Source organism: Gossypium arboreum, chromosome 3, assembly GCF_025698485.1.
Source record: "Gossypium arboreum isolate Shixiya-1 chromosome 3, ASM2569848v2, whole genome shotgun sequence".
NCBI lineage: Eukaryota > Viridiplantae > Streptophyta > Magnoliopsida > Malvales > Malvaceae > Gossypium > Gossypium arboreum.
The window spans coordinates 118,980,239-118,996,783 of NC_069072.1; the positions used below are offsets into that span (position 1 = coordinate 118,980,239).

At 38.7% G+C, this 16,545-nt stretch overlaps 2 non-coding genes across 2 annotated transcripts; both read right to left on the minus strand.

Annotated features, from left to right (window-relative positions):
• Positions 1-233: 233 nt before the first annotated feature.
• On the minus strand, positions 234-340 carry LOC128291267 (small nucleolar RNA R71). Its single transcript, XR_008281043.1, has one exon. It is a non-coding gene; the product is annotated as a small nucleolar RNA R71 (small nucleolar RNA).
• A 12,895-nt stretch (positions 341-13,235) lies between these two features.
• On the minus strand, positions 13,236-13,342 carry LOC128291137 (small nucleolar RNA R71). The gene has a single exon (XR_008280913.1). It is a non-coding gene; the product is annotated as a small nucleolar RNA R71 (small nucleolar RNA).
• Positions 13,343-16,545: the final 3,203 nt, after the last annotated feature.

Here is a 16,545-nt window from a genome sequence, read left to right on the forward strand (position 1 = left end):
ATGGGTTGCACGACGAGGATCTAAACACTCATTTGGCGAATTTTCTGGAGTTTTGCGACTCTTTTAAGATCAATGGCATTTCTGACGATGCCATACACCTTCGGTTGTTCCCATTCTCTTTGAGGAACAAAGCTAAACAATGGTTGAACTCGTTACCATGAGGGTCAATCACTACTTGGGAACAAATGACTGAAAAATTTTTACTTAAATATTTTCCGCCGACTAAAATGGCTAAATTGAGGAATGATATATCTTCTTTTGTACAGATGGATCTAGAAACTCTTTATGATGCATGGGAGAGATACAAGGACTTATTACAAAGGTGCCCTCACCATGGGTTACCTCTATGGCTACAGGTTCAGACTTTTTACAACGGTGTGAACCCCTCAACAAGGCAACTTATCGACGCAACCGCCGGTGGAACTTTAAACAACAAAACACCTAAAGAAGCTTACAAATTTATTGAAGAGATGTCACTGAATAACTATCAGTTTCAAGTCATGAGAAAAAAGCTGACAAAAGAAGCTGGTGTCTTCAACCTCGACGCGGTTACTATGCTATCTAACCAGGTAGAACTTTTAAATAAAAAGATTGACAGTTTATGTGGTTCTACTCAGGTGCATCCAGTGATGAGGTGCGATTTAAATGGAGGAGGTGTACACACAGAATATCAATCCTTCAACCATAGCACCGAGGAGGAACAAATTCAATATATGGGTAACAATAATTCTAGACCTCAAAATAACCCATACAGTAATACTTATAATGCAGGTTGGAGGAACCATCCCAACTTCTCGTGGGGTGGTCAAGGAAATCAAAGGGCACAACATCCCCTAGGCTTTCAACAACCATCTTACTAGCACGAAAAGAAATCGAACCTTGAGGAGATGCTAACAAAATTTATCTTGATGTTAGAAACTCGTTTTTAAAATACCGAGACAGCATTTAAGAATTAACAAGCGTCGATCCAAGGGCTTGAAACTCAGATAGAATAGCTTGCTAAATTGATTTCTGAACGACCACAAGGTAATTTGCCGAGTAATACTGAAACTAACCCAAGGGAGCAGCTTAATGCGATTACTATTCAAGATGAAGAAGGGTTAGTTGAACCTAAACCAGAACCGAGGCAAGGAATTGTGGTAAGTAAAGGTAAAGGTGAGATGGACCACAATGAACAAAAACTGGTAAGTAGAGAGTACAAACCTCGTGTGCCATACCCCAATGTGACCAGGAAAGACCACACGAATGAACAATTTAGTACATTCCTTAAATTATTAAAGAAATTATACATTAACTTACCATTTATTGAAGCTCTTTCGCAGATGCCAAACGCAGTTAAATTTTTAAAGGAGCTTTTAGCAAACAAGCAGAAGTTGGATGAGGCGTCGCATGTAGAGTTGGATGCAGTTTGCTTAGCCATTCTACATAATAAGCTACCCAACAAGTTGAAAGATCTAGGGAGTTTTACGATTCCTTGTTTCATTGGTAGTTTAAACGTTAACAATGCTTTGGCTGATTTAGGGGCTAGTATTAATGTCATGCCCTATAAAATGTTTAAATAACTAGGTCTTGGGAAACCCAAACAAACTAGGATGGGCATTCAATTGGTAGATAAAATAATCAGATTTCCTAGTGGTATTATTGAATATGTACTTGTTAAAATTGACAAATTTATATTCCCAATTGATTTTGTTATTTGAGACATAGAAGAGGATAGTGATGTGCCTTTAATTTTAAGAAGGCCCTTTTTAGCAACTGCTAGAACTATTATTGATATTGGTACAGGTGAACTCACACTTCGTGTGGGTGATGAAACAATCACTCTTCAAGCTTGTAATTCTACTAATACTGATCATGTGGCGTAACCTTCTTTGCAGGAAATACGTTTGAAGAACATACATGAGCCATGTTCAAGTAACAAAAAAGGACTAATCTATAAAAAACGAAGGCTACAGATCGAGGAACTAGATGAATGGCGTACACAGAAATCGAGAACACACGATAAACCAAAACCACGCCATGACGGACTCAATGTTTCACCAAATCAACTTAAGGTTGGAGACGAAGTATATTAGATGCAGCAGACCCTCGCATTCCCACTTCTGAAACTAATGGAGCAATCCCTTTTACGGTACTTAACATTTTTCCATACGGTACAGTCGAGGTAACTCATTCCAAATTCGGCACGTTTAAGGTAAACAGTACTCATCTAAAACCTTATTGTGATCAAATTGATAGTAGGAATGAGGAGTGTACATCCTCGCACCACCATGACCACACAACAGAGAGGTAAGTCGAGCTTAGACTCTAAATAAACGCTTCTCGGGAGGCAACCCGAGCACTAACAGTGTTGATTTCCTTAAATTTTAGTTTTTAACATCTAGATCATTAACTGAGTCATTGAACACAGGTTTTCCAAATCCACACGGTTAGGCACATGGGCATCCCTTAGGCCATGCTTATACCACGGGAGGCGACACGGCCGTGTGAAAACAGAGCAAAATTTTTCCCCAACACAGGATTTGATACGTGGCCACGACCATGCGACATGGCCGTGGGCAATCCTGCCAAATCAACACGGGCGGGTGACACACCCGTGTTTAGAAGCAGTGGTAGAAACTGAGAAAATAACACAGCGTACGCACATATACACGGGCGTAGGAGAAGCGAATGAAGCAGGACACGACCGTGCGACCAGGACGTGTGTACCAACACGCTGAAGGAACACGGGCGTGGGCCGAATTTCAAAAGCGCCCAAATTTGAAAATCACGAAACACACGGGCTGGAATAAGGGCACACGAGCTTGCCCCATACCCGCGTGCCCCAAAATCTATACAAACCCCCACTATTCATCATCCCCTTCCCCAAAAACCCTAACCTTAGCCGCCGCAATTTTTTCCCCCCACCAACAGACCACCCCTAACTCTCCTTTCTTCTTCCATTCTCTCCCCCCTCTTTCCTCTTTTTCCTTTCTTTTCACCCTTGCACGCCCTCACTGTGAATCACACTACCTCACTACCCACACTCGCAGCCGTCGCACTAGCCCCGTAGCCGTCCCCATCTGCCGCACATTGAAGCCCCACTCCTTCTTCATCAAACACTACCATCATTCATTTGTCATTTGTTTTCCTTTCACCTGATTATATTTTACTTCTTTTTAATTCTTGACTTATACTTGTTTTATTCTTAGTAATTTGCATGCTTAATAATTCTTATTTATGTTTCGTTGTTTTATTCATCAAGTTTTAAGTAATCACTATTTCTAGTATTAGCTACATAACTTCATTGATCTTTTAGCATTCTCTTGGTTTAGCCTTAGCACTCTGACCATATTATATTTAGCCCGTTGATATCACCACATTTTTAGCAGGCTTGAATGTGTATCCATATTATCTTAGTAGCAAGTCATTATTTTTGGGATTACTCAGATTTTGCTTAAAGATGTGAGAATTATTGTTGACTTAATCTTTTCTTCTTGCAAGTATACCATGTCAAATCCACGTGGTAAGAAAACCGCCGTCCTCGACTCAAAGAAGTGAAAAGGAGCAGCATCCTCCTCGGGTCCTACACCGAGATCCGGCACCCATTCCTCCAATTACCACCGAGACCACAAGAGGAACTATTCCAGATATTATGGGCCTGACCCCTAGGTATGGCCCGTTGCATTGATTGGACCGCCCTAGAGCAGATCCAACTCGCTGACGCAGTCCGAGCTCTCTCGACTACTGACCGTGGGGGCTCTTCTTCAATACCATCGAGCCGACGTACCACGATCTCATGCTCGAAATCTGTTCGACCTTCCACCTTCAATCTTTTATGACAAAGTTCGATGATCCTAGAACGGTCCAGTTCTATCTCGGCGGTTTAGTTCGACAGTTGAGCGTGCCTGAGTTCGGTGTCGTACTAGGACTCTATACGGAGGAATTCATGGACGACGACAACTTCAACAGTCTTCATCGCCACATCCACTATTCTTCTTCAAACTGCTAGAAGGCCCTAGTCCCTGCTTTGGCCACCTATGACCCTAGTCACTCCAAGGCATCAGCTCTCGACCCATTCCTGAGATACTTACACGCCATCCTAGCCCATACCCTGATAGGATGGTGAGAGAGTACCGGCATCGTCAACACTAACGACGCATATTTTTTATGGAGCATGGCGCATGGGCACGTATTCGACCTTGCTTATTTCATCGCCCTTGCCATTCGCCATCAAATAGAGCGGCATAGGAAGAGAGTCATTTCCATGGCCCTTATGTGACTCACTTGGCATGGTACTTCGGTCTCCTCAACTCGACAGCGCAAGCATCCTCCTTTACCCTCATCGGTCAGATGTCCGCACAGGGCATCCCAAGTATGCTACATATGAGTATGATCGAGCGGCGATGAGGATTTGATCCTCCCCAATACCATCTCGTCCAGTCAGCAGAGCAAGAAGACCCAGAGGACATTACTGATGATGTCCTTCCACCCCACGAGGATCCACCATATCAGCCACTACCTATTCATCGTCTAATTCATGCGGCTACTTCACTTTCTGACATCTCTGAGTGCCTCACTCGATTCGAGCAGTAATGTTTTCAGTGCTTCGATCACATTGATGCAACATTACATCAGATTTGTCAGCACCTTCACATCTCATCGCCACCCCCACCTCGCGAACCATCTGGTGATGAGGATTTTTAAAGACTTTACTTTATTTTTATTTGTTTACTTTTATCTTTGTTTATATTTTTAAATTATTTTTTATTTTATTTTTAAGACCATTTTACTTCATCTTTAGGTTTTATAATTTATATTAAGTAATTTATATTTTCGGCCATTTCTTTACGAGTAATCATGCTACTTTATATTTCCTAAAGAGTTAATGATTCTATCGCAGTTATGAAGAGCTCTGAAGCTCACTATTACTTAGGAATTTACAACTCCACTGGAAAAGGTTCTCCACGACTGCCATGTCCTGCTCGACCACGACCATAGCTACCACTAGATATAATATTCTTTTCGCACAGGACTTATGGACTAACAACCTCTACCACCATCGGAGTATCCTTCCCCAATCTCACCCTTGTCTTAGCCAACTACTTTCCATAACTCCAATTCAAGGATTCCATTTAACATTCAGGAAGTTTCACCTCTCTCCCTATCTTATAATCTAATATCTATATTTTTCAGTAAATCTATCTTTGTATATTGAGGACAATATACATCTTAAGAGTGTGGGGGGGTTATTCATATCATTATCAGAAAAATCTTTGAATTTTGCCTTATTCTCACGTGACTCACTCATATCACTATTAGAATGAATTTCGATTGATTTGTGATTTTTATTGATATTTCTTGAATTAAAACATAAACATTTATGCATTGATTGTTTAAACTTTAAGGAATTAGAGAATCAAGCATAATAAGTTGATTTTTGAGAATTAAAATTTTTTTAGGTTGTTTCCCCAAGTTTGGGTATTATCTTGAAGTTGAAATTCATAGGATTAACATCAAAAAGCCATAATTTTTGTGAGATATTGAGCCTTTAGAGCATTTATTATTTCTTTCATGCTCACTTTTATTGTTGCTATGAGTGTGTCAATATTGATTTGTTATTCTAGAACTTGCTTCGATTATGCATGTCAAGACCACACCATTGATTTGATATGTCGAGATGATAAAGGCATTTAGGTTTAACCCACTTACTCCATAAAAGTCTACCCTCATAATTAACCCTTAGTGAACCCCTTTGAGCCTAACAAGCCATTCATCGATCTATCCTCAATATTAACCCATGACCCATTATTGTTGAAATTCCCTCAATTAATTTGATCCCTATTTTTGTCGAGATTTGATTTGAATAAATTATTTAGCTATGTTTTATTTTTTGATAGTTAGCAAAGTTCTATGTTACTTGATTTGTTCTTAAAAAAATATATTATTATGAAATTATGTAATGCTTGGATTTAAACGTTGTTATCCATGAAGAAAAGCTCAATTCTATGATCATCTATTTAGGGATGTAATTTGTTAGTTTTAGTATTTTTTCTAGTTAGGTAATTTTTCAATTCAATCTCGATTTTCACCTTCTTTTTCAGCTTTTGACCACACCCCCTAACCAAAGCCACGTTACAACCCTCTAAAGACCTTTTGATTGATGTATCATCTCAATATATAGTGGTGGAGATTTGACTTTCACGCAAGCCTATGGTAATAACTTTTCATATTGACTGATGAGTGCTTAATTTGTTGTCTTTAAACACCTCAAGTGATTTGAGTGAATCTTTAGTGAGGATGTTGAATTCTGTGATATCTTGAATCAAAGTTGATTACTTAGATGAGGGGAGACACCTATGTTTTCATGATAAAATGCTCAACTCGGAATGTTTGAAACTTTGATGTTCTTCTAGTTGAATTCTCAATGTATGATTACTGATGGTTTATTTTGAGATATTATTGATAGGAATTATAAGTTGAGAAAAATGAATTCTTAATTGTGAATTAAGGATTTATGGAATTTGATGCTCCTAATCATTTAATTTCATGTTTTATACTTAGGTGAGCATAGGAGAGTAAAAAGAGCGAGAAATGGGCCAAAATAGAGAAAATGGGTCAACATGAGAAATCGACCCGGCCTGGACTTCCTTACACGGGTAGACCACATGCTCGTGTCTATTTAGCAGACTTTAAACACGACCTAAGCCACCTCACACGAGCCTGTCACTCGGGCATGTCCCTGTCAGCCAAGTCTAGTTTTACTCGAAAAATGTCATTTTTTAGGGTTTTGAAGCATTCTAAAGTCTAGATAAACACCCAAGGAGGCACCTAAAGAGACACATGGAGTAGGAGGCAGGGAATTACTCGAAGAAAGCCGATTGATCCATCTCAGAAGTTGGATTCTCCTTCAAGACTGAAGATCTCCCTTCAATTTTCTTTGGGACTTTTGAGTTTCTTTATGTTTTGTTATCATTATTCTTCTGAGATGTTTTCTTTTACACATATGAACTAAAACCCCTAAATACCTAAGGGGAATGAAACCTAAGATGGATCTTGTTTTTATTTTCTGAATTATATGATAAATACTTGATTTGTTCTTAATTATGTGTTCTTGATTCTTGTTTTAATATTTCAGGATATTGATTCAAGTATTAATGTACTTATTCAGAGGAGCAAAAGTCCCGGTCTAAGAGTAGATCTAGCACAATTAAGTAGAGTTGATTGCACCTGTGACATCCCAAAATTAACCATAGTCGGGAAGTGGTTTCGGGACCGCCAAACCGAGTCACCGACATGTTCGAACGTAATATTTATTGTCTAGAATATGTGAAAATGCATGTGTGAATTTTGAATTCTTTGATTTAGTTAATTTGATTGTGAATTGAAAGAAAAAGGACTCATGTGAAAGGATTTAAATAGATGTGGCTAATTTTAAGAGATTAATAAAAGGATGAAGTAAAATAAATGGACTTGCATGTCAAATAGCCCATTCCTAAGGGTAGTGGCGGCCATGTCAAGAGTGATGGGCAAGGAAAACATGTTTCAAACATGTTTAGCTAATGGATTATGCTTGAAAGAATAAAGAAATGAAATTGAAAAAAAATAGGGATATGATGAAAACAAAAGAAAAAAAAAGTGTTCATTCTCTCATTTTCTCCTTGCTTGGCCGAATATACTAAGAAGAAAGGGGGGAAAAAGCTTGAGAAAATCAGCCATGGGAGCTTACTAGACTAAGGTGTTTTGATACAAGAAGGTATGTTTTATGCCACTCTTGAAAATGCATGCATGATTTGGAGGATTGGTTCAAAATTTTCCTTGAATCTCAAATCGAAACTAAGTTGTTAGGTGAGTTAAATTTCGGCCATGCATGTTGTTTTCCTTGGTGAGTGTTTTGACGTTGTTGTGATGAAAGCATGGAGATGAGTGAGTTCGAATGTTTAACAAAAAGGAAATTTTGTGCCATTGAGTTCTTGTTGTTATGTGTGTGTGTGTGCATGAGTATTCGGCCATGCTATAGAATTTATGTTGCAAAATGATTAATGCTTAATGAGATGTATAATAGTACTTGTGAATGAGCTTGAGAGTATTTAAACAATTAGACATGAAAAGGGTGGTAATGAGGCTGAAAAATTGTTGGATGGTTAATTGGGTAAGGAATGAAGCATTCGCCATATGGGGTATAAATGGGCATAGGTGTTAAATACCTTGTATTGGAAACTTTGATAAATAAGTAGCAATAAATTAAGATGAGATTGAGTAAATTTTCAGCTTAGTTGTGTTAAGTATTCGGCAATAACCATAATAATGCATGTGAATGCCGTATGTTTGTGTTTGATGGAGAGGTAAATTGTTTGATTTAGCTCAAGAGCAAAGGGAACTAGATTGGACAAAGGAAAGGAGAAAGCAAGCAGTAGCCGATTTGGAACCGTTCTACCCCAAACAAAGTAAGTCATTAAGCACATATGTTTGATATTGCTTAAATGATTGGAAAATCTATGCAATTGTGTTTAATGGAATGCTATATATGTATAAATGAAATTGTATGTGTATGGAGTGAGGATAATTGTTGAATGTAAAAGAAATAGTGGAATGTGTAGAAAGTTTGCTTTCGGCACTATGTGTCTGAGCAATACGTGTGTATGGTGACGAGATTGGCACTAAGTGTGCGTCTGGAAATATATGGCACTAAGTGTGCGTGCTGGAAATATATGGCACTAAGTGTGCATGCTGGAAAAATATGACACTATGTGTGCAAGCTGGAAAAATACTGACCTTTGGGTGTGCGAGCTCGAAGGTATGGCACTATGTGTGCGGGCTTAAATTGCGTGGCACTAGGTGTGCGAAATCGAGTAGTAAGCACTGTGTGTGCGTACTCTATATATATGGAGGGTGTGTCTCCATCGAATTGAGTATGGACAGCGGATCGGGTAAGTACCTCGAGCTCATGACGAATAGAGAATACGTTCATGCTTGGGGTTGAATTTGGTAAGCCTTAAATCTATGTGATGATTGAAATTGTATGGTTGTGGTGGAAAATGAGTTAATGTGTAAAATGCTTGATTATCTTGTTGTGTAGAATATGAAATGTGGATGTATGACTTGGTGCGAGATTGGACCGAAAGGTCCGAGGTATTATGGTATAGATTCGATATGGATGAGTACCTAGCCTCGTTTGTTGTTCATGTTGTAGTAACTTTATCGATGGATTGATGAATGCTTATGACTTCTTGAGTTATAAACTCACTCGGTGTTTTTCTTGTCACCCATTTTAGGTCTCTCGGACTCGTATTGTTTGCGTGATCGGGACCGTCGTTGAAGTCATCACACCGGCTGAAATCTTGTGGTATTGTCTTCGTTGTTGAAGAACATTTGGCATGTATAGGCTATTATATTTTGTCGAACTGTGGGTTGTAAACTTTAAGCCATGTGAAAATGGCCTATGTGGTCGTCGAGTGGGATGCTAGAACCTATAGCCACGAGTCTTAGAAACTCTAATTTTGATAAGGTGGCCATAATTTGTGTCATGTATGATGGATGATTAAGGCCAAGGAAAGATTCATGCAATTGGCATAGTCTACTGCAGTAACTGTTGCGGACAGCAGCAGTGAGATGAGATTGAAAAATCACTAAAAATAGTAGAAGTAGAATTAAATAGTGAGTAAATTATGAAATTGAACCTTGATGAATCTATTTTTATATGGACGAAACGAAACGACCATATGAGTAGTATACTGAGAAATATTAAAGTTCTCGTGAGACAGGGCCAGAACGGTTTCTGGGTCCCCTATCGCGACTTAGAAAATTTACCATAAATTATACAGAAATAATTAGGAGTCATGCCTTATATGTACAGATTCCATTTTGAGTCTAGTTTCATTATAAACAAACGGCACCAGTATTAAAGCCCTGTACAGAGAGATATTCAAGTTGTAACACGCGAAGGTCAGAGCAGTCGATCCCTGTAACATGGGTGACTTTAACTAATAAACTGTACCAATTGGCCTGACCAAAAATTCTAGAAATAAATCCATGGATGGGTATGTGAGTCTAAATTCAGGGAATATTTACGAAACCAGTTTCCGAGTTTTGAAACTAGAGATATGATTTTTAAGGCGACGGTGACGCAGTTTTCCAGCCTGACTGGAAATGTCAAATTGGTTGGTACCTTGAGAGGATTTGGCCGTTAACCCCTCGTGTCCGACACCGGCGACGGTCACGAGTTCGGGGTGTTACAGCACCCCTAAACATAGGGCGACATAAATTTTCCGAATTAGGGTCAAACCTAATAAGGGAATCCATAGATCAAGTTAATGCAACACTAGGGGTTTTAATTAGAAAGATATTTCAATTAATCAACCTAGGGTTAGACATTGTTAGTCTCGAGAGAGATAATAATATAAATTAGGGATTTCTACAGATCAAATCAAGTGAATAAATCGTCTAATTTAGAGTCAAATAACTAGTGAAGTCTAGGTGAATTTTTCCTTGGGTATTGTCTAAGTCAATCAGTTTTCCCAAAAGTATTTCCCCAATTTATTTCCTGTGCATTCTTAGTTTAGTTAATTAGTTTAGATAAAACAAACCTCTTTGTTTTTAGGCTAGATAATAAATAGAAAGTTAATACTAGTACTTTTAGTTCCTGTGGGTTCGACATTCCAGTCTTACTATAAGCTATACTACTGTTCGATAGGTGCGCTTGACTTTATCGTAATAATAGTTAGTTTTCAAGTATGATCAATCATAAATATAAAACTTATCACGAGGCATTCCATCATATTCATTGATGACATTTTGATTTATTCGCGTGATGAAACTAAACATGCTAAGCATTTGAGAATAGTGTTACAGACTCCGCGTGATAAGCAATTATTTGCAAAGTTCAGTAAATATGAGTTCTGGTTACATGAAGTTGGTTTTTTGGGTTATATAGTATCAACATCAGGTATCTGAATTGATTCGAGCAAGATTTTAGCTATTCTGGATTGGAAGCGTCCAAGAAATGTTTTTGAAGTCCACAGTTTTTTAGGACTTGTCGGTTATTGTCAACAATTTGTGAAAGGCTTTTCTATGATTGTGACTCCATTGATGAAACTACTTCTGAAAGATGTTGATAAACGCCAAATTATACATGTTTTTACCCCAAATACTTAGCATAATCATGGATGTTTATTACTACATTTGTGGATTTTGGTGCTCTTAATCCGGTTATTTCATGTTTTGTACTCAGGAGAGAACCAAGAGTCAAAAGGAGCCAAAAATGAGCCAAAAAGGGACAAAACAGACCAAATCGAGAAGATGACACGGCCTAAGCCTTGCCACACGGACAGCTCACACACTCGTGTTCTTTAAGGGTGTCGACCAAGGCTCTCACGATTTACATGTCCTGGCCATTGACCCACACAACTGTGTGCAATTTAACGGATCGAACACGACCTGGCAAACATGTCACACGGCCGTGGCACACGGGCGTGTCCCTTTTTTAAAGAGTTGTATTTTACACGGAAAAGGGTACTTAGGGAGGAAGAAAGCCAATCCAAAGTCTATATAAACACCCTAGGTATGACTTAGAAGGGGGCCCTCTTCTAGAACTTTTCTAGAATACAGAACCACACGCTAGGAATTACTTAAAAGAAGCCAGACGATCCATCCCAAAAGCCAGAGCTACTCCAAGACTAAAGATCTCTCTAAGAATTCCTTCAGGGGTTTTAGAGTTTTCTTTATGTTTTGTTATTTTCATACTTTTGAGATGTACTCTTATCTTATTATGAACTAAACCCCTTGGATACCTAAGGGGGTTGAAACCTATGATGGATCTTGTTATTATTATCTGAACTGTATGATAAATACTTGATTTGTTCTTAATTATGTGTCTTAATGCTTAAGTTAATATTCTGGGTATTAATTCATGATTTGATATGCTTATGCAGAGGAGCAAAAGTCCCTGTCTAAGAGTAGATTTGGCATAATTAAGCGGAGTTGATCGAATGCCTAGAAATAGGGTTACGATATTTTATCGGATTAGGACGAAACCTAATATGGGAGTCCATAGATCGATTTACTGCTTCTCTAGGGGTTTTAATTAAGAAAGAAATTTCAATTAATTCAACTGAGGGTTAGACGTTATTAGTTTCGAAAAGGATAATAACATAGGTTAGGGAGTCTCACGGATCAAGTCAAGTGAATAAATCGTCTAGTTCAGAGTTAGATAATAAGTGAAATCTAAGTGGATTCCTCCTTGGGTATCGTCTTTATCAAATTAATTTTCTTCAAGTCTTTTTCCAACTTTTCTCTTTACTTTAGTTTAATTAGTTAATTAGTTTAATAAACAACCCCTCTTTATTTCTAGGTTAGATAATTAAAAGATAGTTATTACTAGTACTTTTGGTTCCCTTGGGTACGATATCCCGGTCTTGCCATTACTATACTATTGTTTGATAGGTGCGCTTGCCTTTTCATCGTGATAATAGTTAGTCTAGGTTTGATCTTCACTATAAATATTTATTACTTGTTACGAATCACGCGATCAAGTTTTTAGCGCCGTTGCAAGGGAACTAAGATATTAGGAATGCTAAATTTTATTACTTTAGCCACTTATTTTTCTTGAAACTTAATTTTATTTTATTATTATTATTATTTATTGATTTACTTTTTCTTTCTCTTGACAGGTTTTTTTATAGTTTATGACTAGAAGAAACCCGTCGAGACCATTACTTTTTGACGAAGAAATCGATCGTACAGTTCGTAGAAATTAAAGAGAAATAAGGCGCAGCTTAAGATACACAGAGAATGAGCAAAAAGACGAAACTCAACCCCCAACCGAAGAGATGGCTGAAAACCAAGACAATCAGCTACCTCCTGCAATTGCGGCTAATCAAAATCTTGCTCCACATACTATGTATGATTATGCTAAACCTTCTGTAACAGGAACTGAATCTAGCATAGTTAGACCTGCTGTAGCTGCAAATACTTTTGAATTAAAACCTAACACTATTCAGATGATACAACAGCTTGTTCAGTTTGATGGTTTGCAGGATGAAGATCCCAACGCTCACTTAGCAAATTTCCTGGAATTTTGCGATTCATTCAAAATCAATGGCATCTCTGATGATGCCAGTCGTCTTCGGTTATTCCCTTTTTCATTGAGGAACAAAGCTAAACAGTGGTTGAACTCGTTACCACGAGGGTCAATTACTACTTGGGAACAAATGACCGAGAAATTTTTACTAAAATATTTTTCGCCGGCTAAAACGGCTAAATTACGTAATGATATCTCTTCTTTTGTGCAGATGGATTTAGAAACACTTTACGATGCATGGGAGAGATACAAGGACTTACTGAGAAGGTGCCCTCACCATGGGTTACCGCTTTGGCTGCAAGTACAAACATTTCACAATGGTTTGAATCCCTCGACTGGGCAAATGGTTGACGCAGCTGCTGGTGAAACCATCAACAATAAAACACCGGAAGATGCCTATGAGTTTATAAAGGAAATGTCACTGAATAACTATCAGTGGCAAGTCATGAGGACTAAGCCAACGAAAACAACCGGTGTTTTTAACGTCGACTCAGTTACTATGCTGTCAAATCAGGTAGGACTTCTCAATAAAAAGATTGATGGTTTTCTTAGTTCTACGCAGGTACATCCAGTAATGAGGTGTGACTCAAGTGGAGGAGGTGTGCATACAGAATATCAATCCTCCAATCTCACAACCGAAGAGGAACAAGTCAACTATATGGGTAACAATAACTTCAGATCTCAAAATAACCCATACAGTAATACTTCTAATGCAGGTTGGAGGAACCACCCAAATTTCTCCTGGGGTGGTCAAGGAAATCAAAAGCCACAAAATCCTCAGGGTTTTCAACAGCCACCTTATCAACAAAAAAAGAAACCGAACCTTGAGGAGATGCTCTCAAAATTCATATCAGTGTTAGAAACCCATTTCCAAAATACCGAGACAGCACTTAAGAATCAACAAGCATCGATCCAAGGGCTCAAAACTCAGATAGGCCAACTATCCAAACTAATCTCCGAACGACCACAAGGTAGCTTACCAAGTAACACTGAACCCAACCCACGGGAATAGCTCAACGCAATATCCAGAATAACTAATGAGTCGAGGAGCCTGAAAAAGAACCAAGGCAAGAAATAGTGATAAGCAAAAGGAGAGATGAGGTAGATCAAAATACAAACAAACCAGTGATTGTCAAATAAGAACCTCGTGTGCCATACCCTAACGCGACAAGGGAAGACCGCTCATACGAATAATTCGGTAAATTCCTCAAACTTTGAAAAAATTACATATTAGCTTACCATTTATTGAAGCTTTGTCGCAGATGCCAAATGCAATGAAATTTTTAAAAGAGCTTTTAGAAAATAAACAGAAGTTGGACGAAGCGTCGCATGTGGAGCTAAACGCATCTGCTCAGCTATTCTACAGAATAAGCTACCCCACAAATTGAAAGATCTAGGGAGTTTTACAATTCCTTGTTTAATTGGTAGTTTAGATATAAGTCATGCATTAGCTGATTTAGGGGTTAGTATTAACGTCATGCCTTACAAAATGTTTAAACAACTTGGTCTTGGGAAACCTAAACAAACTAGGATGAGCATTCAATTGGCAGATAAAACTATAAGATTTCCTAGGGGTATTATTGAAGATGCACTCGTGAAAGTAGATAAGTTCATATTCCCCGTTGATTTTGTTGTTCTAGATATAAAGGAGGATAATAACACCCCTTTGATTTTAGGGAGGCCCTTTTTAGCAACTGCTAAAACAATTATTGATGTTGGCACAGGTGAACTTACACTTCGTGTGGGAGATGAAACGATCACCCTTCAAGCTCATAATTCTGATATTACATCGAACATTGAAGGTAATAGTCCACACCAATCTACTAAAACTGACAATATGACTTTGCAGAAATTAAGCTTCAAAGACGTTCACGAGCTATGTTTCGAAAATGATAGAGGACATGTTCATGAAGAACGAAGGCTACGGAAAGAAGAGCAAGATGAATGGCGAGCACACAAACCGAGAACACATGATAAACCAAAACTACACTAAAACAAGCTCGATACCTCTCCTAATCAATTTAAGGTTGGTGATAAAGTCTTACTAGATGCCGCAGATCCCTACATTGTCACTACCACACCGAATGAGGAAATCCCTCTTACGGTACTCAGTATTTTTCCATTTAGTACAGTGGAGGTGAATCACCCAAAGTTCAGCACTTTTAAGGTAAACAACACCCAATTAAAACCCAATTTTGATGAGGTTGATAACAGGAATGAGGAGTATAAACTCCTTGAACCACCCTGACCATTCACTAGAGAGGTAAGTCGAGCTTAAACTATAAATAGGCACTTCTCAGGAGGCAACCCGAGCACTAACATATTTTGATTTCTTTATTTTTTATTTTTTATTTTTTATTTCTAACATTATAAATAATTAAATTTATCTTTGAATTGCAAAGTTTTTCAGCACACATGGCCAAGAACACGGGCGTTCCTAAAGCCGTGGCCAAACAGGGGAAGAGACACGGCCGTGCTATATGGCCGTGTGAAAGCAGGACATGATTTCCCCAAAACACGGGATACAATAAATCCCCACGGCCGTGCAACATGGCTATGGATAAACTTCATAGGTGAACACGGTGGAGGGAATGGAACAACACGGGCGTGCCAGGGGCAAGGCTCGATTCTGTTTCTTCGACACGGGCGTGTTGAAGCCGTGGACCACAATACACGAGCGTGGTACCCTAACACACGGGCGTGGGAGAAGCGAACAAAGCTAGGCACGGCCGTTCCATATGGCCGTGTGCCACACACGCCCAAGATACACGGGCGTGGGATAGTAGCCAGGCATGACCTAAATTGCAAAATTCAAAAAACACGGGCTCACCCTCAGAGTACACGGGCGTGGCCCTAGGCCGTGTGACCCTCCTCTATATAAGCAAACCACTATTCATCTTCTTACTCCTTTCAAAACCCTAGCTGAAATCTACCCTTCCCCACTCCCTAATCCTTAGTTTGGCCACCATTATCTAGATTTTCACTTCCCCAACCCCCAAACCACCCTCAAATCCACTTCCCCTGCATCAATCCTCACTTTCCCCTCTCTTTTCCCCCCATTTTTCCTCCACACGGATGTACACTCGCGCCTCACGCCCGTGCTTGCCATCAACACGCCCGTGCGTCGCCCTACAGCAGTTTTGGTTCACTTTCTTAACCTTGTTTTTCCAATTTGTGTTACTACATTAGTATTCAATATGCCTTACAAAGATATTGTTACTGTTACCAATTTGTTCTGAATAAGTTAGGAATTTTCTTTACTATTTTCTATATTTAAATTGTTTAAGCTACTAAATAGCATATACTAGTTCTAGGATTCTGGCTTAACCGATAATGCATTTTTCTCAATATACGTTTCTGAATAATCATATAAATTTTTCACCTCTCGATGGATATCGGTAAATGTTAACACATCTTGAAACTAATATATCAATGCTCCTACATTTTCAGGTACCTTATGTCATCATCGAGAGGAAGGAAGGCCTCGG